Here is a 22,897-nt window from a genome sequence, read left to right as displayed (position 1 = left end):
ATTACTCCCTCTACGAAGTAATCTAATTTTGTAAGTAAAAGGTAAAAAAGCACACTGTACTAGAAATTACACAAATAAATCTACAACAGCCCCACTTTTCAAAATTAATTCCATAGACACTTGGACAGAATTCTCCGAGGAAGCAATTAAATGGCAGAAATTAGATATTTCATTGGAAGTCATGAACCAGTGGCTACAATGAATGAATATACGGACGCTGCTGGCATTTGTCCCTATGGCTCGCAGCCTAGAGTTCTTGATTCCCTCTCTCTCTCTCACACCCCCAACCCTCACTTCCTTCTACTACCCCCATGTCGCCGTCCATCTTCCTCGGTCTATCTTCTTGTCTCCTGTTTTCACGCTACCCCCACTTCACCATCTCTTTAATTAAAGTCAAACCTTGGACCTAGCGTTTTTTGTTATTTCGACTGGAGAAAGAGACATTAATTTTCCGCCATTCTTTAAGTCAAAAGTTTACAACACGGTTTACGTCGTAAAGTGGATTCCGATTTAAAACGGAACATATCATTTTTCGAGCCTGTGTGTGTAATAAAAATGTAAACATTTTAAACACATGTTGAAACCTAAATAAAAATAAAAATAAAAAAAAAGGAGGGAAAACTGGCATGAAATAGACGCACACCTCACTTATTGGGTCAATGTGGAAACCAACGTAAAAGTCGGATCGTCGGAAAGCGGTCACTTACTGCTATCTCCTCATTCTTAACGAGCAACTACATTTATTTCAGTCAAATACGCAAATGGAATTTCAATGAACTACATGTGTATGAACCTGCCACGGTGGTCTAGCGGTTGGAACGCTGGCCTTGTAAATCTGGGGGTCTCGGGTTCGATTCCCGGCGGTGCCCGAATTTATAACTTGTGTTGGGCAAGGCCGTGGTCTAGGCAACACGGAGTTTTCCTCCGGGGGCTTCTTCCCCGGTTTCTCCGTGGCATCCCAACAATTACTCCATTCACACACAGAAGAAGGCAATGGCAAACCACTTCTGGATCATCTGCCAAGAACGTATATGAACAGGTCCCAGTCCGAGAAGAGAAAAGGATGGAAGGATCCCGTTCATATGGACCTGTCGTCAGACAGAACACTACAAATAACATGTGTATGATATAGTGCGTTCAAGCGTTGTAGCGCACAATGATTACGCGCCACATAGAGCATCTATTGGAATTCGCCTTCACAGATTTGTTCTATGCTAAAAACATCCGCTACACATCTCAGCTTATCAGCGAATGAACACAGCCACCACAGAAATCCAAGGCGTCCATATTTTCGTAGCAAATGATCACTGCAACTAGACCTGTAGTAAGATCCACTAAAAGCGATTTGTGTCATGTTCCCTCTTCCGCTGTGAAAGTACACAGAATTCCACTTTGGCCTGTTTTCCTTGAATCTCGCTTTGTATTTTCATCAACTCTCATTGCCCCACTTTCAGGCTGCCTCCTGGTTCTCTTTAAAATAAAATTCCCTTTGATTAATTTCGTACGTTTCATGCTTCAAGCGGTTTCACCTATAGTTCTCGGAAACTGCAGAAGTTATAACAAATTTGTTTCAGATTCGGGTCTTGAATGCGAGACATATATAAAAACTTACAAAAAATTTTAAGTACTCATATGTGTAAGTTTATTATATATTTATGTATATAGCAGATTTTACATGCCTAGGTAAATTTGCCATTAGTTTTCACTAACATTTTTTTGACGTAAATATGTCTATAAGGAAAGGTCATGTTGTTACCTATAAAACATTACCTTACCTTACATTACATTAAAATACATTACTTTACATTACATTCATCTACCACAGACCCATCTTAAGCGTAACTTATTCAAGTTAAATAAGCAATGTCTTAATCAAACTTTACACAATTGTAAAGCATGTATAAAGCAAATATTTGGAATAAAGCCAATATATAAACTTCCTTTCCGTATAGACGTATTTACGTCAAATTTTCCGGAACCGTGGTTCCACTGTAACTTTTTTCACAGCTAATAAAATCCTAAGAAACAAATACTTTATATTCTGTGCTGTCATGTTTAGACTGTATTGTGTAAGTACAAAATTTTTTTGGCTGATTAACTCAAATATAAAGGCAACTGGCAGGGACATAACTTGGCGATAAACAAACCCTTTAAATTACAATCTTATTTAGAAATGATATTCTTAGTTCACTCTACATGTAACGTTAGTGAAATTAAACCTCTCCTACAATCTTAATAAATGTCACCTTCATATCTAAGGCATTTAAGCAATTTTCATTTTAAACAAACCTATTTTAAGTGTAATTTACACTACTGAAAGCGACATATGCTTTTAAATTATAAAGACGACGGAATTGATTTTCTAAGATAAAATAAATCAAGACGATAAGGACAAAACTTTCTAACCGTGTTCAAATATCCTATTGAGCTAGATCAATGTACAACATGATACACGAATTTCTTACTCGGAAATATCGTGGCTTTCCTCAGTTCATACAGGCAAGTATTTAGGTAACATCTTATAAGACATGAACTATATATCCATTCTTGCGCCAAAGTAATTCGACAGGTATCTGGAAGGGAGAAGTTTATTTCGAAAGCGTTGACGTCATAGAAATGACCTGATGTATCACGAACACATGTCTCGTCAATGCGATAAAGGCAATAATTGATACAGAGTCGTTAAATATAAGACTGCCAAATATATTTCGAGGCTTTATACTATGCAACAAAACTTAAAAATTTGTTACCATGTTATCGAGAGAACACGTATCTGGGTTACGTGAATGTTTGGCAGAACCACACACATGCCCGTGTGTGTATATATACACAACACACAGGGGCATGCAAGATGCAAAGGAAGCTGTCGGAGTCAGGGGTATATAAACTTAATTTACTGGTCAAATATGCGGTTCGGTATTTCTTCGCGACCTCGGGAGATCAGACAAGTACCGGATCACAGGCGAGTGCCCTATCTCGCGATGCTGCTTTGCTAGGGCAGTCACACACTTCACTGGGAGTGACAGATGAGCATGCAGTAATGGTGGAGTGATTATTACCAGAGGAAAACCGAGGAACGCGGAGGAAAACCTACTTCGGTGCAACTTCGTTCACCAAGAATCTCACACAAAATCACTCTCGACTGAACCCGGTTCTCCGAGGACAGAAGACATCGCCTAGGAGTCAGGAATATGACATGAATGAATACGCCATATTTCACCAACAAACTCTCATCAGACAAGACGATTTCTCAGAGACCATGGGACTAAATGTACGAAAGATTTTTCGATGTGGAGGAGGTCGGATTGGGAATTTACAATTCACCTCCAACTAAACCCAGGGCCCAAAATGCAAGCAGCTTTACCTCCAAGATCCGTAGATACCTTCAGGGTGCAGTGTCTAGGTACAGACAGAAACAGCTTCACCGTACGAACATGCATGCTTATAGCAGGAGAACCCAGAAAATTGGCTCTAAAACTGGGGTTGTATTACTGTGGGGTCTGGCACCACTAGCTTCGAACAACTTCGTCTTGCTTAAGAACATGCTCTAGGCTTTATAATAACGAAAATTATTATAAACTCAACGCATTACGATATAATATCTAACGACAAAGGACTAGAGCAAAATGCGATGCCAACACTTTCGCTCTACAGAAACTGTTGCAACTTCAGAGAAATCCAGGACCAGTCTTTTAACTCGTACGGCGTTAGTTTGGATCCCTTTGTCCAGTGTTAGCCTATGTAGTATGGTTAACTAGGCGACAATAATCAATTCTACAGCGCAAAAACGATGTATTCGCGCCCCTCTTGTGCTGTAGCAACAGTTAATACAAAGGCGGGCTTTATACAGTGTTGAAACATACATAATGTGTTTATTCTATTAGACTGGCTGGATTCCAAGCACTGTACACTGAAGCTTACAGTTCTGGTACGTGTTAACTTCGTGATCATCGGACGACCAGTGACCGCTGAGCATATTAATGAAGTCCCCTATTACGTGAGGCATTGGTAATATCCTGAGGAGATGCGATAATTCCAGTCAGAGCACTCACTTATGGGACTTCAAATTGAGTTAAACCACACTGTCTTAACGACCGATTAAGCTCGACGTCTTACGTTATAATTTGTAACGTACGGCACAATACTACTCTCTTTCCTACAAACATATACCGCAAACTAACTGTTTAAACCCAGCGAACGTATCATTAACCACGCTGATTTCACAGTTATTAAGAAACTGAAATTCGTGTAAAGACTGAAGATTATGTCTTCTGGGTTGTTGCGCTGTGTAGTCTGGTCGATGTTTACCAACGTTTCAGAGGTCATACTGCCTCCATCATCAGGGCGATGAGTATGAAGATTTCTGTCTTCTGGGTTGTTACGCTGTGTAGTCTGGTCGATGTTTACCAACGTTTCAGAGGTCATACTGCCTCAGTCATCAGAGTATGAAGATTTCTGTCTTCTGGGTTGTTGTGCTGTGTAGTCTGGTCGATGTTTACCAACGTTTCAGAGGTCATACTGCCTCCATCATCAGGGCGATGAGTATGAAGATTTCTGTCTTCTGGGTTGTTACGCTGTGTAGTCTGGTCGATGTTTACCAACGTTTCAGAGGTCATACTGCCTCCGTCATCAGAGTATGAAGATTTCTGTCTTCTGGGTTGTTGTGCTGTGTAGTCTGGTCGATGTTTACCAACGTTTCAGAGGTCATACTGCCTCCATCATCAGGGCGATGAGTATGAAGATTTCTGTCTTCTGGGTTGTTACGCTGCGTAGTCTGGTCGATGTTTACCAACGTTTCAGAGGTCATACTGCCTCCGTCATCAGAGTATGAAGATTTCTGTCTTCTGGGTTGTTGCGCTGTGTAGTCTGGTCGATGTTAACCAACGTTTCAGAGGTCATACTGCCTCCGTCATCAGGGCAACAACCCAGAAGACAGAAATCTTCATACTCACCGCTGAGAAAACCTCAAATCTTACGTGTAAAGACTGGTTAGTACTGATTCGTATTCTGGATATCTCGGGTTCGAATTCTGACTGAGACCTTTTGTGGTCTGTCACCATTCCCTCTATACAAATGTTAGATAAGGCTGCGACAATTTACTCCAACTCATTCAAAACTCGTCCAATCAACCTACCATAAAAACAGAAGACACGAATTACTTATTAACTTAAGCATAGGCCTAAATGACGCATAAACTAAGCTTTGTTGTTGGAGAAAGTTGAGAAATGAAGACAAAAGTTCTTATATGGATATATGAAGCGAGAAAACAACTTAAGCGAATCTGAAACCTCATAAAAATCAAGGACAATATTAAAAGGATCGAACATATTAGGGGTGGAATGGATTACAGACTCAGGATAGGGTCCTATGGCGGGCCCGTGTGAACACATCGGCTTCCATAAAACACTATGAACTTTTTAAGTTCAACGACTAGCAGACTGGGGATCGTTTCTCGTCAGGGGCAGAATCTGACAGCCACCACCTCGAAAACCAGTCACCTATCCAAAGGGTACTGGGAGCTCGTTCTCCGGGGTTTAAGACAACGGAACGTGAAGTTGACCTCTTACGTCAAAATAATCAACTGCAGATATTATAAACTCATGGAGGTTTCCTTCCATGTCCCACTACGCTCTCACAGCCTGGTACCATGAAACAGCGACTGCATTGCCTTCACAGAGACACCAAAACCGATATCATACTATCGGAGAAAATGTTCACCAAATGCTTGGTCATATTATCCAGTTACATAATTCTACCTCGTTCATTAAAAAGAAGTTTTTACCGAGTCAATGTTTCCAAGAACTTCCTTTGCAGAAGACAACGTTGTTTAATTTCGGTGGTTGTAATACCAAACCAAAGCACGCACCGCTGCAAGGGCTTTTAGACCCGCACTGAAGCCTGTTTTCACAGTAATAAAAACAGAGTGTTGTTTCAAGGAACGGACTTGGAGAGGAGCAGATTTTTTAGCAAAATCTGCACATAGCCTAATTCATTTTAGACGTATTCTTTTAAATTCCGGAATCAGATGTCTCGATAGACTTCCTGGAAGACCGGCGGCCGTGGCGATGAAGCTGACCGCTCCCTTCCATCTTGTGCACAGGGTAAGTATATGTGGAGGTGTGCCTCCACTTCCCCCCTCGCCTTCATGGTAAGGCGCTTAGTTAAGTAACTGTAATACATTTAGCATACTCTGAGATCTTTAGTAGGAGTCCTGAATTTCCGCTCAGGTTTGCCTGCTTATTTCTTTATTTATAATTCACTATTTTGAAGTAGAGTTTCCAACGTATTACATACTAAATGTAATCTATACACCATTAATACGGTATTACATTGAGATTAACATGAACTGATTGTTAATGGAACCTACACTCTTGAAATGTTGCTGCTTTCAATTGTTTACGTTCATGCCGAGAACAAAAGCCTACAAAACCAATGCAGAACGAAACAGGCACGCATTGGAAGAGACACATGTCCATTTCGGTTCCACGAAATAGTTTCATATCTCGTCCCAGTGACTTAACAGATCCACAAGCGAGCGAACGCTCGTATGCACAAACGAACAAAGTTATCGGATAGTGGAGGCTGTGAAAAACAGTATTCCGAAAAGTTTCATTTACCGACGAGTAAAGATAACAGAGCCTCTAGGACAAACACGTGTGTTACGAGAGGCATGAATGCATTCGTAGATAAAGAAAACACACAAAACAAACGGTAAGGTGTACTACAACCCGGAAAACCCACGTTTTCAAAACATATTCTTTGAGATTTTACGTGTAAGAACTGCCGTGATGATAATTTATTGCAGATACATATCCATTATTTTGCATATATTCGCATTACAGACATCACAATACGCAGTCAGAAATTGTTTTTGTGTTAAAAGTTTTAAACATATTTTTTTTCGAAAGGTGTAGAATTTAATGGAATTATTAAGTTAGGCCTATGTTGCGATATGAAAGAGCGTTGTTTGTAATACAAGCCGGTTTTGTGGGAAATAATTAAGTTAAAACATGGTTTAAATTAGGGGTTGTAATGTATCAATACAAAACAAATTAATTTCACCTGACAAACTTTAATGTAGACATCAATGTATAAAGTTCTATTGAAATCTGTTCCAACATTTTCGTAGATGAAACATGTGGGTGCAAAGTCGAAATTCGTATTAAATTAAGAGAGGATTTTAGATATACGACTCATTAACACCGGGGAGTTGTAACACGAAATTGAGACCTTTTCGGTTCGTACGAGCTGTCGTCATTGTTTCGTCATGTAGAAATCGGAGTTACATTTGAGTACTTTAAGTAAGTCCCTGAATTTTACGATGAGTTATTTGTTTGCTTTACTTATCCGAATAAAGAGGTAATTTAAGGACAAATGAGAAACTGCGTAATGAAATAATCAATAGAGCAAGAAAGACCTCAGGGATTCAAAGCCGGGTCTCCGCAATACTAAGTAAAGTATTGGCCACAAGGCCGCTACTTTACACCTCGCCTGTTAGTTAATTACGTAGCCACCAATAGACTTTTGATAATAGCCAATATATATTGCTATAAGAGAATAATTTGTTCCAAAGAACTGGCATTGGGTTTACCCCATTTTACACTACTATCAATGGAAAATTGTTGAATATTTATGAGCGGAGGCTCATAATCACAGAGAGTAACATTTCCTCGGGTGCTTTCAACTAATTGACGCGTGTAGTGATAGATACACTACGCCAATTCATATTCGTTTCCATGGTGATCCAATTATTTCGCAACAGTAAACAAACGCCTGCGCTCAGGTTATCTCAACGTTAACATTTATTATAACTCTTCGGGAACGTTCGTGAAAACAGATATATAGTACAAGTCGCCACCGTGTGTTTGCAAATTAGTGTTAAGAACTTCGGACCACTGTTTGAATACGACCTTCCTCTTGTGTACTGATTTCTTCAAGGATAAGGTAAGGTCGGCTTATTTTCCTGAAAAAATAAGGTTCGAATGTTCTTTCGACTGCAAACTGGTCCCAACTGTAAAGGATTCCGGAATACAACGCGTTGCTGAAAATAATGTAACCCAAGAAATTGTAACCCTCAAGGTATGCCTTATAATGCCCATGTGTTGAATACTTGGAAAGTAAAATCCATAATTTAATGCCTATTTTAGAAATACAGCGAACAACTATAGAAATTATAACATTTGAAACTTTTAATTTTTCGCAGCACAAAGTTCATCTAAATGTTAGGAAAATGATTCTTACTGAAAAGAAAACACAACCAGTCTCCATAGCAAAGATCGGATGGTCAATGCTGTTTGTGGAAATATTCCATGCTTGGTGTAAGAATCATGCAAAACCCATAAATACACCGTGGGCGAAACACAAAGATCTTAGATGCAAAGCAGATGGTAAATGTAGTTACAAATGCGCTTCAACTGGTCCATTATGTTTTATACTCCTTCCAATGAACGCTAAAGCCCCATGGAAACCTTTCATTATTCACAAAATTCTCTTGAGCAGGACTGAAAATAAGCTCGACGTTTCGGACCCCATCATTCTCGTGACGATGTAGGCGAAGAAGATCTCCGAAACACTGGGCTTCTGTCTAAAACTGACACGGCCTCGTGTCCGAGAATATCCTATGGATTTCAGTCGCCGTAATAGCTCCAAGTCGTATAAGTTTATTCTCCTTGTTAGCTTATTATGGACCGCGTCTTGAGGTCAATCCCATTCCAAAATCAGTCCTGGAACAAAAAACCGCCATGCATCGCTCGCACGTAGCGAAGTATTGTAGAAATCGTTGCTCTGTGTCACGAGGCTTCAGCAAAGCTCTAATTCACAGCTACAGAACGAGAACTGAATAATCAGAACGAGCCGACAAGCCAATGGGTTATATACAGCGGCTTTGTGCTTCTCTCTTTCTACCACCTTCGTCCTTTCAGACTCGGGGAAACCGATGAGGTGGATGGCACTCTATCAGAACATGACGCGACTCGAAAGCCTTCACATTCTGAATTCATTCGTTTCGTCATCTTGTTCCAGAATGTATTCAGTGACGAGAATACAAACACGGACAGCGATGAACACAGAGCAATGGATCTTATTGAGTTTTTTCTTTATCCCACATATTTGACTTACATTTCTTCTTCAAGCCATAACTTCGTAATCGTCGTCACAAAAGTAATGTGTTTGGGCCAATGGCCTTTACCGTCTCCAGCAAAGTCTTAGTCCGTCCATCTTATTAATAATCCAACATTCTTTCTCCCATACACACTATAATTCCAAAGTCCCTTTAGCATATGACTTCTTTCCGTGACTTAAAATTATTTTCACCTTTTTATTATTTCCCTCATCTTTCGGTTTAACGTCACTTATTAATTAACTATTATTAAGATTTAGCTAAAAAAAAACATTTAGAACGTGTGGTAACCTTTTAGTACCACACGGTTTAATATTCAATGCCTCTACATTCAACCCACACAATATACTTACGTGCTTCGTAAGATTCTAATTATAAACAAAGACTATTTCCCTAAGAATCATTAACTGAAAGATTTGTAATAGTAAGTTATTGTGTTTTCTTTGCGATATAGACTGAATATTCAATTTCTTACATGAACTCGGGCTTGAGATGTAAACGTTTGATCTACCCTCCCATTTTCGACGCCAATGCACCAGTTCAATGAACAAAGCGCATTTAAGCTGCGGTGTGCTTTGGCCAGCATAACATGCTGGATTACAACCGCCTGTCGATTGTCTCCATCTGCTTGTTCAACACATTCACAGCTACCCCCAGCACATGGAGGTCTTCCCCTACGTCCGCGAACTCAGGACGTGACATGCAGAGGTAACAAAGGATCCACTTAGCTTTGGTAACACATGTACAAACATGCATATATGGTGGCATACATAAGCACACATAATACAGATCAGTTTAGTCGTTGACACTTTGGTTATATTACGGTGTTCTTTAAATTGCATACGTAATTGAGCGTCGAAACACAAAAGACTCTACGCGTAAAAATTCCGAACCCAGTCTTAAATTTCACTCGCCAGGAGAGACTGAAGAAAACCATTGAAATATTACTGAAGACTGCAGATAACGTGACCAACGGTACCTACCTAACACAGATCCAGAATGTCAGAGCTACACATTCGTGCTTGGTACATTTACGAGTATAACTACACGTATACTGTGACCAGGCATATGTGGAATTTCGCGTGTACATATGTCAGGTGACACTGGCCTCAGGGTCAATTGCCCACCAGACAATCAGGACTGATGAGTTCAAGCAGGGCCATCGGCAACTGAATCCAACAACTATTCAAAAATTATCAAACGTTTGATTGAATTCGAGCTGTGTTATAACCAGCATATGTACGCCTTAGGTCCCTGGAGTAGTAATTACATTTAACACGCTCTTGTGCGTGGTCCCTTAAACGCAATTACAAAGTCAGGGGGGGGAAGGGGCGTCCCTGCCACATACATCACTATGCATGGTCTTGACGGTTGGTACAGCGTTTCTATACGCAAACGTGAAGCCAATGCCACAGGCTACACCGCATCATCATTTCCATAATCATTATAAGAGCATTAACGAGGAGGTTTGAAACCAAGAAAGCACAAGAATGTTTCGATTTGGTTGTGTAGCTCCCAAAACCCGCTGTAACGCGTGTCCGAAGCGTTTCGTGTCCTAGACTTGCAAGTTACGTCAAATTATTTCGCCTAATGAGGAATTAGGCCGGCCGTTTGTGTCACTATTGCAAGCAGTGACGACTAAATGCGTCTCTTGTCGCCACGGCGACGCGCAAACAGTACTAGTGGCTGCAGCATAATATTGTAACCTACGAAGACGCAAATCAAATTTCGCAGCCACGTTGTTTACATTTAAAAAACGACCAATTTTAATTAAAGGGAAAGCGAAAATATCCAAACTGAGAAATCAAAGACACCAACTCTCAGAAAAATTCCCATTATGCCACGTTAATAGCGAATTCTAAATTCGGCGACGGAAATGCTCTCTGATTTTCAATTTCATAACTACAGCAATCTAACTTCATTGCATGATTCTTGGTTTCGTCTACAAAATAATTTTATGAATGACTTCCCACATATCAAGATTCTCTGAGCAGAAAGTGAGCTAATTTAAATTTAACATGTAACATACATAACCTGTAATACTAATATTTGTAATATTATATGCATGGATATAATACGTCTATAAATAATTCTAATGGCAGAATCCATTTTTAAAAGATTAATCATACTCGCTCAGATTCTCAAAAAAATCGCTGTCTTTTATTAAACATTGGGGAATAAATTGGCAGGAGCATGAAGCAAACTCATATCAATCCAATAACAAGATAAGAATGGATGGAGCTTTACCTTCACTTCCTCATTCTTCTACATGTTGTGGTGCTTAATAAAGCCAGATACGCCTTTTATATTTACCCTTACAGAAAAACGAAGATTATGAAAATAAAATAAATTCTTAAAATGCAGCGATGTTACGATAGTAACAGAAGGACAAGGCGCTCAGAAGCTGCAGTCGAAATTGATTGTTAACAAGATCCAGGACATAATCCAGATCACAGCAACGGGAAAGATATGAGGCATAAAACTCGAAGTTAAAAGCATAAATCATATGCACGATTACGTCAGAAGAACGTAAAAAGGATAGATAAAGTTCAGAAAATTTTATTGTTCATGAGCATGGCATTTGCTCCAACCATTTCATGTAAAATTTCGTTTCATTAGATTTTTTTAATGGCTGAAGAGGACGTGTGATTATAAATGAAATACAAGCAGTGGCGAGTTTTTTTTAAAAGAAAACAAACCTAAACTACAATATATTTCAATTTTCCATCATCAGAAAAACAAGCATCGCTCCCACTTAAAATTAATTCGTATCCAAGCAGCCAGGGAATCAACAACCGCTTGTGTTTTACAAAACATAATTGATCATTTAAAGCCCAGCAGCAACTACATACACCCTCTGCTTTAACAAAGAGCAACTTTTCATTCTGTATTTATGATTTTCGTACAATTTCCACTATAAACAGCGATTATATCCTTTAACAGCGTTAACCAATTTATTTTGTAATCATAAAATGTGTTTTATTTGCAGTCCGGACTGAATTCTTAAATATTATTTAGATGAGCTTCGATTTCAGAAGGTTAATTCATTATGCTTATCAGTCTGCAGATTTTTAATGTGGAAATATATGGTGGCCATGTTTGAGAATCATTTTGGTTGAATTCGAGAACCACTGAAATAGGTTTTGTGACCCTGAAATACGCTGACGTTTCTTTAATTCGAGTGTAAACATTATTCAGTTTATTTTGAACGAAAAAATGAAGTCAATTTATTTATCTTAGTAGAGCATCTTCCAGTGACAGATAAACCAATTAAACCGTTGGTAAGAACAGAGAGGCATTTATTTTCTAGCGAGTAATGCTTCGTGCCGTCTGACACTTGGAATTCTTACAGATTTCCGAAAAGGAAACGTCAGTCTTGTAGTTTAGAAGTAAGCTTAGACGTCACGAAGACTTGTTTATAAGGTGGCTCGCATTCCAATGGAATAATGGCCTTCTTTTGTCTTCATGATGTTTAATGAAATATTTGTTGACGCTATTTCAAGTTCAGAGATCTACCAGCACAAGCAAGGCTTCAGCAGAACATCTTTTCCTTAACTTAACCTAAAGGCGCTTTTCTGACGAAGCAGCAGGCCTTGAGGCGTATGGAGGGAGGGGAAGTAAACATCACCTGTCTTAACCTCGGTTTTAAACGGGCCTCGGTAATCAGCTTCACGCATACTTCGAGTACCACGGAGGTTGTCCCCGGAGTCGGTCTGGATGTGACGCAGCAGACGGAAATTCCTGCTGTTACTCGGCCGTCCAGCTCGTAATTACTTCCTCAAATCAACGTGTTTCGTAGTACCCCGTGAGATTTCAAGTTCCGGCTGCGCAGAGCATGAATATGACCGTCTTATCGCGTACGCCATTTCATCAGAGAGCTGCACAGTCTAGTCCACGCCCCGTCTGGTTAAGGAGTCAATAACAGAGTAATTAACTGAATTGCTTGATGAGAAGTGGCCGAGATCTCTCATGACGGGAGGCGATGTGTTCCCTTCGGATGCGTCAGGCATATTAGTTACCGAGGCAACGAGGACGCAAGCAGCGGATACCCGACGCCTCAGGTGTGAGGACGTCATTCACAACAGCGCGAAGACAAAAGGTTGACGGAAAACTATAAACAAAACCAATTAACCCTTTGAAGCATGAAGCTCGTCTACATAATATCGAATTGCTCAGTCCGTACCGCAGAGAAAACACAACGCGTCTATATTACAAAGATCAGCTGGTTAATGCTATTTAAGGAAATCATCGATGTTTATTCAGAGCATCATACGAGACCTAGAATACACTCTGTAGGCAAGACGCAGAGTTTCTGAGTGTTAAAGTAAATGGGCGATCCATCATCAGGGAGTTGTTGATGGAGGCAGCAAGAACCTCTGAAACGTCGGCAAATTTCTAAGAAACACATAGGTTTAGATGAGAGGATAATACAAAAAAAATCTTAAGGATATGGGTAGGGTGTGGATCGGATAGGGACCGATGACGGCCTCATGTAAACACGGTGATAAATCTTCTGGTTCCAGGCGGGGAATTTTTGAGTATCTGAGCGTATATTAGCTTCTCAAAAAGAATTCTTTTCAATGCATTCAGGTAATAACAACATTCATAAACCAAAGACCTCTCTGAGAAGCTAATATTCGCACAGCTGTTCAGGAAATATCCCGCCTTTTATGAAACCCGAGGGTTTATTGCCGTATTCACAAATAATTACATGGTAATTGTCTTTACACAAGTCCTTGGACAAACACGTGGAAGGAGAACTTCGGGAAATAAATATAAGTCGCAGTTGGTTTCATCTCAGCTGAACTGAAATCTCGACGTGGCAGTTTTTAAGTTCGAAAACCCTCATATCTGATGACGTTGCTTCATCGCGTATAATGAAGTGCTTCAGCTCAAGTGGTGAAGTTCTTTGTCTTTTTGCTCCCCGGTAAGGTGCTATGACGTTGCACCTGCCATTTCACTAATTCCTCACTAAACATGTTAAAGTTACACGCAAAATAAATAAAATTGCCTCATCAACGCAAGACTGCGTATCTCGTTTGCCCATATGTTTCATATCTGAAATTATTTCTTTGGATTTAGGTAAAATTTGGTACCGTGGTCTCTATTAACAGTCACCGGGTGAATTTGATCAACGGGAGAATAATGCCATAGTAGTTACGTTCTCTAATAACTTTTAAATATTATGTTCCATTAAGTTTAACGTTGTTGAATGTTCAATGGGTGTCTCACAAAGGCGATGCTTCCTCAGGAGTTGGAATACTTCAGCACCCTGCCTGTCTTGAACACACAGTTCATTTTGTGAATTAATAATTCACTCTAATTGAAGTCTCAACAGCAATACGTAAGAAATGAGTTTTCTAATTTTCCTTCAGGCTGTATTGGCGTGCATTCAGAATAATTCAAAGTGTTTTATTACGTGTCACCAGAAGCTGAGTACAGCTTTTACCGAAATATAAAAGTTATGGCTCCCTAGAACACACTTCGCTATGACGACGACTCATTATTACTAAGTTATTTGTGTACGCAATATATATTTTTCTTCACACGTCAATTACAATTACATAATCTTTGTAATGTTTGTTACGAATACAATTTAGAAGAGTTTAGGATGATCAATTCAAAACGACGGGAGAAATATTTAACACACCTGAGACAAAGATTTAGTAAAAAAACCCGAAGGGAAGAGACCACTTGCAAGACCTAGGAATAGAAGGAATGATAATATTGCAATTTATCTTAAGAAATTAAATGGTAGGGTGTAGACTGGAGTAATTTGTTCAGAACGGAAAGCAGTGGCGAGCTGCCGTGAACATTCAAATGAATCTTTAGTTTCAATAAAAAGCAAACAATTTCTTGATTAACTTAGCGACTTTAAGTTTGTCACGAATGACACTTCTCCTTAAAGTTGGTTGAATGGTTGGTTAGTTAGTTAGTTAATTAGTTTATTTGGTTAGTTAATTGCTCAGAAATATATTGTGTACAAGGGAAAATTTAATTTCAACTCATGTATTGGGTGGGTTTGAACCTAAGACTGTAATGAGTAGTGACTGGACAAACGAGCAGGGATGGGCTGGAGAAGAGACAATGTAGATGCCGGGAGAATGAGCTCAGTGGGACATGATATTAACGATGTGCTATAAAGATAGTCCTCATAAATGGTGCATGAAGCCCCTTGTGTCCAGGGAAGCCCTTAATGTGCTCTCCTGGACACAAAGTCACTCACTCAAAGTAAGACAGAGCTTACTCTGGGCTACAACACACAAACGACAACAGCACAACAGCTTAATGCGATTAGAAGTTGTATTAATAAAGCTAGACTTGACAAGAAATAACAGCGAAGCTACATTTTAGACGACCTAACTGACTAAAGCCGTTGGTTTTGGCATTATCCACGTCACTTCCCCGTAATCGTGTTCTACAATATCCATTTCCTTCCTTCAAAAAATATTCTTTAAAATTCACGAATAAAATGCGTTTGAAGAAATAAATGTTTATTAATATATTTAATTGGCAATAAGCATTGTAGTATTATACATTTAATGCATCATCTCGTCATGAAGTCTGACAGAAGATCCCGACGTTTCGGAGAAGTCTGCTGCCTCCTTCATCAGGACGATCCAAGAGCAAGTGTATCGGAAGAATATCGAATGTTCAAATATGGTGTGTAACCTTGATGGTGACACTTCGCATGTTCTTCTAACTGTAAGTAAAGCTGGCAGCTAAGTTTTCGAGTTTTCGTGTCGAGTGCTGCAGACATGCGAGGAAAAGGTGTCTCTAGGCAGATCCAAGTTAGTCTAAAGTTAGACAATTCGCTGAGAAAGACGACGGTCTGATCTGTCGCAGCTTATTACTTTATTCCCCTGTCTTTAGTCGGAGACAAATGGTTAAGTCCTGGTAACACACATAAAGCAAATTATTACCACTTTATTACGCGGTTTTCGGATCTTCTTCATTCTCAAATTTTATAAGTGACACAATTTCTGTCGTCATGCTAAGGAAATTTGATTCTCACGTCTTCATCTAAAATTCCATTCTGCCTTCATTTAATTTACAACGTGAACTGCTCTTATTAACAGGGTGTAGATATATTTGAACGTAAGAAGGACAAAGTGGCAAAATAATGGAGAAAATTAACATCCACAATTTGTACTCGTCATCAAATACAATTAGGAAGATCAAAATAAAGGGGGTGATATGAACAGGGCGTGTAGTATGTACGGGAGAGACGAGAAATGCACACAAAATTTTGGTTGAAGAGCGTGAAGATAAGCGACCACTGAAAAGACCTAGGCGTAGATGGGATAATATTAAAATTACTCTTTAAGAAATCGTGAGGAAAGTTGTGGATTGGATTCGTCTGGATCAGGAATGGGGGCGGTGGTTGACTGTTGTGAATATGGTAAAAAGTACAAAGTATCCACTTCCAGCGCCCGCCACTCCAGCCCTGAAGATGGATGTAGTACGTTCATCCGAAACGTTGGAATTCTACCAAAAGACAACACAAAGCAAAACACAAGACGACTCTCAACACATATAACGTACTGTCACAAAGCTCCATACATTACTCTTCCTGGGTTTCCTCAGTCCTTTCAGACAAATGACTCTTCTAAATTATTTCCTCTTCGACGTACATAAATTAAATGGCAGATACAGATTCGTTAAACAACTAACTGTCAATCCGTTATTTTCGTGGACAAGTAAGCGTGTAGCTTAAATAACAGAAAGTGTTTACTTACGGCATATCATTAGCAAAACGACTTAAATAAATATTAAAGTCTAAATTAAATACACAACTTAAACATTGGGGCCTATGTACAAACCGCTGTAATTGCTCCCAAATCCAACGCATTGTACTCGTACGTTAAGTTTTATTGTCGTCTATAAAACGCCCAAAATGTCTGTCTAACTCAGTTTTATCCCGAGCCATAAAAGAAACAAAGGATCTAAAATTTATAGAATGTTATAAGAAATTAATTGAAAGTGGGACAATAAAAATAAGCTCTTTGAAACAAATGCGGTATTACCATCAGGAAAAAAATTGTTCGGATCTCTAGTGCAATTTTGTCTTCTTGCTGAGCTCTGCGAGTACGAAGATGGCAGTTTTCTCTGTTGTTGCGCCCTGTAGTCTGGTATGATTTTACCTACGTTTCAGAGGTGCTTTCTGCCTCCATCATCTGGGCGAAGACTTGCCGATCTGATGATGGAGGCAGCAAGTACCTCTGAAACGTCGCTAAAATCCTACTAGACTACAGGGCGCAACAACATAGAAGACAGCCACATTCCAAAGAAAATCCATTCAGCCGTTCATGCGTTGTTACGTGCGTACAGACGGACTGACAACGCTAATTTAATAGGCCCTTCGCAGGGATGCGAACTAGCCTAAAATGGAGGAAAAACAATGAGAAAAAGACGACTTGGTGACATTATGGGCCGCTCCGGGCTTGAACTACTGAACAGCTAACAGGGCATGCGCTCTGCATTGTGGCACAATACATGGTGTACGCGTATGTTCGTGTGCCCCTTTGTTACGGGGAACTTCAACCATATTAGCATAGATTGACGTTTAAATTAACCTTAGTTTGACTCGACTCATCCCGTTCAAACAAACGACTCTAGAAGTGACTCACATCGGACTCGTAATTTCGTATTCCGCAGTTTTACTGCAGGACGCATAATATTCTGTATAATGCGAGACTGGCTACGGATCGCGAATCCTTCTGGAATATTATAAATACACATAGTTAGCTCAATTTTAGGCTACTTTGCTATGAAAAGGTACCTTTATGACACGACATCCGTGTGTAATTCCCTCATTAAGGCTTTGACCGGGATGTTCTTTTGTTAAATCTTATGTGGTACCGCCTGATTCGACTTCTAATGGTTAAGTGAAGTGTTTTCTTCGCGGTACGGACTGAATTCATAAATAATATTTAGACGATCTTCGGCTTCAAAGGGTTAATAGCCATGATGACGGAGGCATTATGACCTCTGAAACGTTGGTAAACATCGACCAGACTACACAGCGCAACAACCCAGAAGACAGAAATCTTCATCGCCCTGATGACGGAGGCAGTATGACCTCAGAAACGTTGGTAAACATCGACCAGACTACACAGCGCAACAACCCAGAAGACAGAAATCTTCATCGCCCTGATGACGGAGGCAGTATGACCTCAGAAACGTTGGTAAACATCGACCAGACTACACAGCGCAACAACCCAGAAGACAGAAATCTTCATACTCTGATGACGGAGGCAGTATGACCTCTGAAACGTCGGTAAACATCTACGAGACGCAGCGCAACAACCCAGAAGACGGAAATCTTCATACTCTGATGACGGAGGCAGTATGACCTCTGAAACGTTGGTAAACATCTACGAGACGCAGCGCAACAACCCAGAAGACAGAAATCTTCATACTCTGATGACGGAGGCAGTATGACCTCTGAAACGTTGGTAAACATCTACGAGACGCAGCGCAACAACCCAGAAGACAGAAATCTTCATACTCTGATGACGGAGGCAGTATGACCTCTGAAACGTCGGTAAACATCTACGAGACGCAGCGCAACAACCCAGAAGACAGAAATCTTCATACTCTGATGACGGAGGCAGTATGACCTCTGAAACGTTGGTAAACATCGACCAGACTACACAGCGCAACAACCCAGAAGACAGAAATCTTCCACTCTGACCCAGTTTTACGGATTTTGTGAAACTTAATATGAACATCATGGCACTACAGACCAACAAATTTCTGAGCTTTTTAATGTCACATAATATATAATACCAACATGGTGGCCCGGTGATGAAGTCTGAGGAGGAAGATCACTACCATCTCTGATGACAAAGGATCTTCGAAGTATGAGCAGCGTAATTTTTTATAGAACATAAAACAACATGTCGATCGGAAGATTTGATATCGACAAGTTTCGAAATGTGTAGAATTCCTTATTCCCGGTTTTCTTGGTCACCCATTTTTCTGCTTGCCTGGTGGGGTCCACTCTTCTTGGGGCCATCTTCTTCGTTTATTCGCAGTCTACACACCATTTCTACTCCATCTATTATTGTCTCTTCACCATCCATTCTTCTTCTCGTTTCATCAGTCTGTATTTTGTATATCCTTGGCAACTTCACAGTTTTCATATAATCCACTTCCATCGTCTTACAAAAGCAAGAGACGCCACGACACAAGTCGTTATTTGATATGACTTCCTCAATTTGAAGTCGGAATGAACTTCATCTTTTGCGGTTCAAAATAATGATTTTAATGGTGACAAAGAACTCACGACGATACTGAATCCTATACAGAACTCTACCAATGATCCACTACATACGGAAAACAGTTCTCTGTAATTATAGTGATGAGACTGTACACACAGATTGCAATGTTAGTGCTAAACCACAGACATTATTGACAAACTAACAGCTACTGGTAATGAAGACCGAAGTGGCAAAGTTCGTAACAATGTGCATAGAATCCAGACAGACAAAAGGACAAATCTGAACAGACACACTCACCCACCCATTATCAAGGGATTGACATTTCATGTTTTCGTGCTTAGACGCAAAGAGAAGACACTGTTATAGAAAAAATGTTTATTTTAAGACAATGCAGCAGTAAGGTGTAACCGATTTACGTGCTGAAATAACATCCATTTCATCCTCCATCTGATGGCGAGGTTAAGAACGTATGTGTCTTTACGCTATGGCACTTGGAAACAGAGAAAATATTAGCTCTTTATCAGGACATGATAGTAGACAATTCAAATGGTTTATGTAAGCTATCATGAAAATTACGCCCAGTTCATATGAATCTCCCCAAAGTTTCGTGCCAGATTTAATGGGCTTATCCAATCAATGGTAATTACCCATTCGAATTATATTCTAGTCATGTCTATTACATTTATGTTAATTTATTTAGTTATTAATTATTTAAACCATAAAACAAATATGAACACTCAATGCCGTTCAGGGACTAAAACATATTGGACTTCTTCATTATGTCAATAGAGTAATTGTGAGTATCACAAACAGAACTACGTCCAATTACTAAATCATACAATTAAACTGCGAAAGATAAAATTACCACACAGATCTACAGAATGTAATAATATTTCAGTACCAAACATTCGCTATAAAAATCATATTTCTACAATTTATTCTTAGAGTTCAAATACTCGTTCAATTTTTATAGTTCGTCTTACAGAAAACGTATATTGAATTATGTATAACGCAGGATGAGGAAAATATTGGAAAATTTAAAATTATATTCCGGGTACGGAGTCCGAAGGATTATCAATCAACGAAAATAACTTATCGAACAAATACAGATTCGGATTTATATAAACAAATAAGATATTTTTTACGAAATGGCTGACAGATAGCAGAGTTATTTTTACACGCTAAATCTTGCTTCTCAATGAAATCCTCGTTGAACAGCATCCAGTAATATCTTACTCAGGTTTAGGCGAATCAATGCTACAAGTTAACAGATGCAATGGTAATATATCTCACATAACAGATGAAGGTACTCACGCAAACAGCCAGGCCCAAAACTGAATTTTTCTCTTACCTGAAATCAACAGAAGCAATTTATCAGAATACAAAAATGTGAGCAATGTTGCCAACACAGAATTGCATAATTTCTATCGAAATGTGTTATCATGCGTGATGTGAATGAAGTGCATAAAATGAACGTATTGTGGGCAACGTGTGTGTCCGTCCACATGTATAATCTCCGAAACAACAGAAATTATTTAAATTGTAGTTTGTACTGGGGATCTACAGATAAAACTCTCGGGGATATTTCAATATGGTTCGTACTCGCAAAATATATTTGTTTCTTTATGTTTGATGCTAAAATAAAATGTTATAAATTTCCCCACAAATGAAATAGCGTACAATAGCATGTGATAACAAAAACAGTTATAATTAATATATACATGTTTCATTTCAAACTCTTTCAAGTTAATGCAGAATTAATAAAATATAAGAGGACACAAATGCTAGTTCTGTGTCGTGAGATTAATAGCTGAGTAATAAAACAAAATGTGAATGCCAGAATCTGATTTTTCGTCAATATACTTGGTTTTACTTTTAATTACAAAGCCATTCTATGGCTGTACTAAACACTGTTGGAGCTGCTGGACATTTGGGTTCATTTCTGAGTAGTTCTGCCAACTGCTACCATAGTTTCATACTCTCGAACCCTTCAGCAAATTGGGACTACTAATCCGCTAATTACCAGCCTTCTCGTGTTCCTCCTGTGATTGATGTTCTGCTGTGACGTCACAAATGACAACTAAACAAACGTGGCTGTGACAACTTCGAGACATGCCTGATGTGTCTGAAGTCTTTACGAAAATTCTTAAAGTGTACACTCACGAAACATTTGGCATCCTCTGAAACGTAACATCTTAAGTCTTATGTCCGCTGCTAGCTGTCCTTTTAGGACTAGTCCATTAAATCAGTAAGACTGAAGGACGCGTATATGTCTTCATCCAATCTGTCCACACATTTCCTCTAAGTAAATCATTTAAAGCTTATTGGTAACTATACGTGCAATCTGCTTTATAAAGCATTTAATATATCTTTGCTCACAGTGTAAGTTTCGTATGAATGAAAATCATTTAACTTTGTAAAGATATTGAATAAGTCATAACATGGTTAACTAAGCAACTCCATGGTACAGAATCTTCTTAAGAAGTTAACAGTCGCTCAGCTAGTCAACAAACTTTCCGCATTTTATCGAACCCCCAGGTACATTACCGTATACACAGGAGCCTGTAGCTTGAACCTAACCTGAGCCACACGAAATCATTCCACAGCCTCACACCCTGTTTCTTAAGATACATTTTAGTATTATCCTCCAATCTATGCTCAGGTCTGACATATTCCCTTCAAGGTTTCAAAGGAAAATTTTCTATGTATCTCTCCTGCGTGCAACTCCCGTCTGATCGTACTTCATTTACATAACATAAACAATTTACCCACGAAGGGCATAAATTAACATTGTATCTCGGTTCAGAAATTGAATCTTTCACAAGCACATAACTTTAGTAATTCTTTAAAACATAAAATAAAAATGAAGTTGTCTTAATATTAAAAGTAATGTTAAGAAATTCTTACTTCATAGAACCGAATTTAAAGTTCAGATGTCATTTGTATTCCAGTCCGTTGCCCCTCGTACGGATTACAAAGGAAGTTTAAACGAAACTGTGCCAGAAAGGTCTCTCTCTCACTTCCCTTCACCCCCCCCCCTCTCCTCCCCCCAGGGGCAGGTTCTGTAGAAACTTGATTCTACTCTAGCCAAAGTAATAATGTATTTTTTCTTTAAAGTTGGAAACGGAACTTTGAGTTACCTGTATAAACTTTGTTCACCTTTCCTCCTGCGCCTTGTAATGCACTAGATCCACAACTAATAATCTGATGAACAGTGGAATTTGTTCGTGCTATAGGCAAAAGCAAACTGCAGTATTTACAAGTAGCACATAAGCCTATGCCCACACATCGGACAATTCCTCACCAGGGTATTTAGAGTCACAAATTCGTGTTTGTTTTCTATCTTGCACATTTGTAATAAATATGCTAAAAAATGTGATAAACAATAAATTTAATCTTCTTTTCCTAAGAAAACAAATAATTTAATTAGTTAGCTCTTCAGCACAATGGTAAATACAAGTTTCACCTGCTTAAATATTCCATAACTCTGCACCTTATTCACAGAGTATATTAATGTGTTTCGCAAGATTCTCAAAATAAAAAGTAATTATAT

The 22,897-nt window shown here is 39.1% G+C and overlaps 1 protein-coding gene and 1 long non-coding RNA gene across 4 annotated transcripts in view; both read right to left on the bottom strand.

Moving 5' to 3' along the window:
* LOC110829563 (Transient receptor potential cation channel gamma) overlaps positions 1-22,897 on the bottom strand; it is a 188,752-nt gene that overhangs the window by 102,344 nt on the left and 63,511 nt on the right. The gene's annotated exons all lie outside the window — the stretch shown is intronic.
* LOC147872829 (uncharacterized) lies at positions 15,600-22,324 on the bottom strand. The gene is made up of 3 exons (XR_015537021.1): positions 22,252-22,324; positions 20,659-20,695; positions 15,600-16,012 (listed from the first exon to the last, which is right to left on the bottom strand). It is a non-coding gene; the product is annotated as an uncharacterized LOC147872829 (long non-coding RNA).

The sequence above is a fragment of the Zootermopsis nevadensis genome, unplaced genomic scaffold (genome assembly GCF_977971745.1).
Source record: "Zootermopsis nevadensis isolate Lab colony 2312 unplaced genomic scaffold, Znev_1.0 Znev_ptg000024l, whole genome shotgun sequence".
Taxonomy (NCBI): domain Eukaryota; kingdom Metazoa; phylum Arthropoda; class Insecta; order Blattodea; family Termopsidae; genus Zootermopsis; species Zootermopsis nevadensis.
The sequence above is the reverse complement of the archived record's forward strand: the minus strand, read 5'-3'. Positions and strand labels throughout refer to the sequence as shown.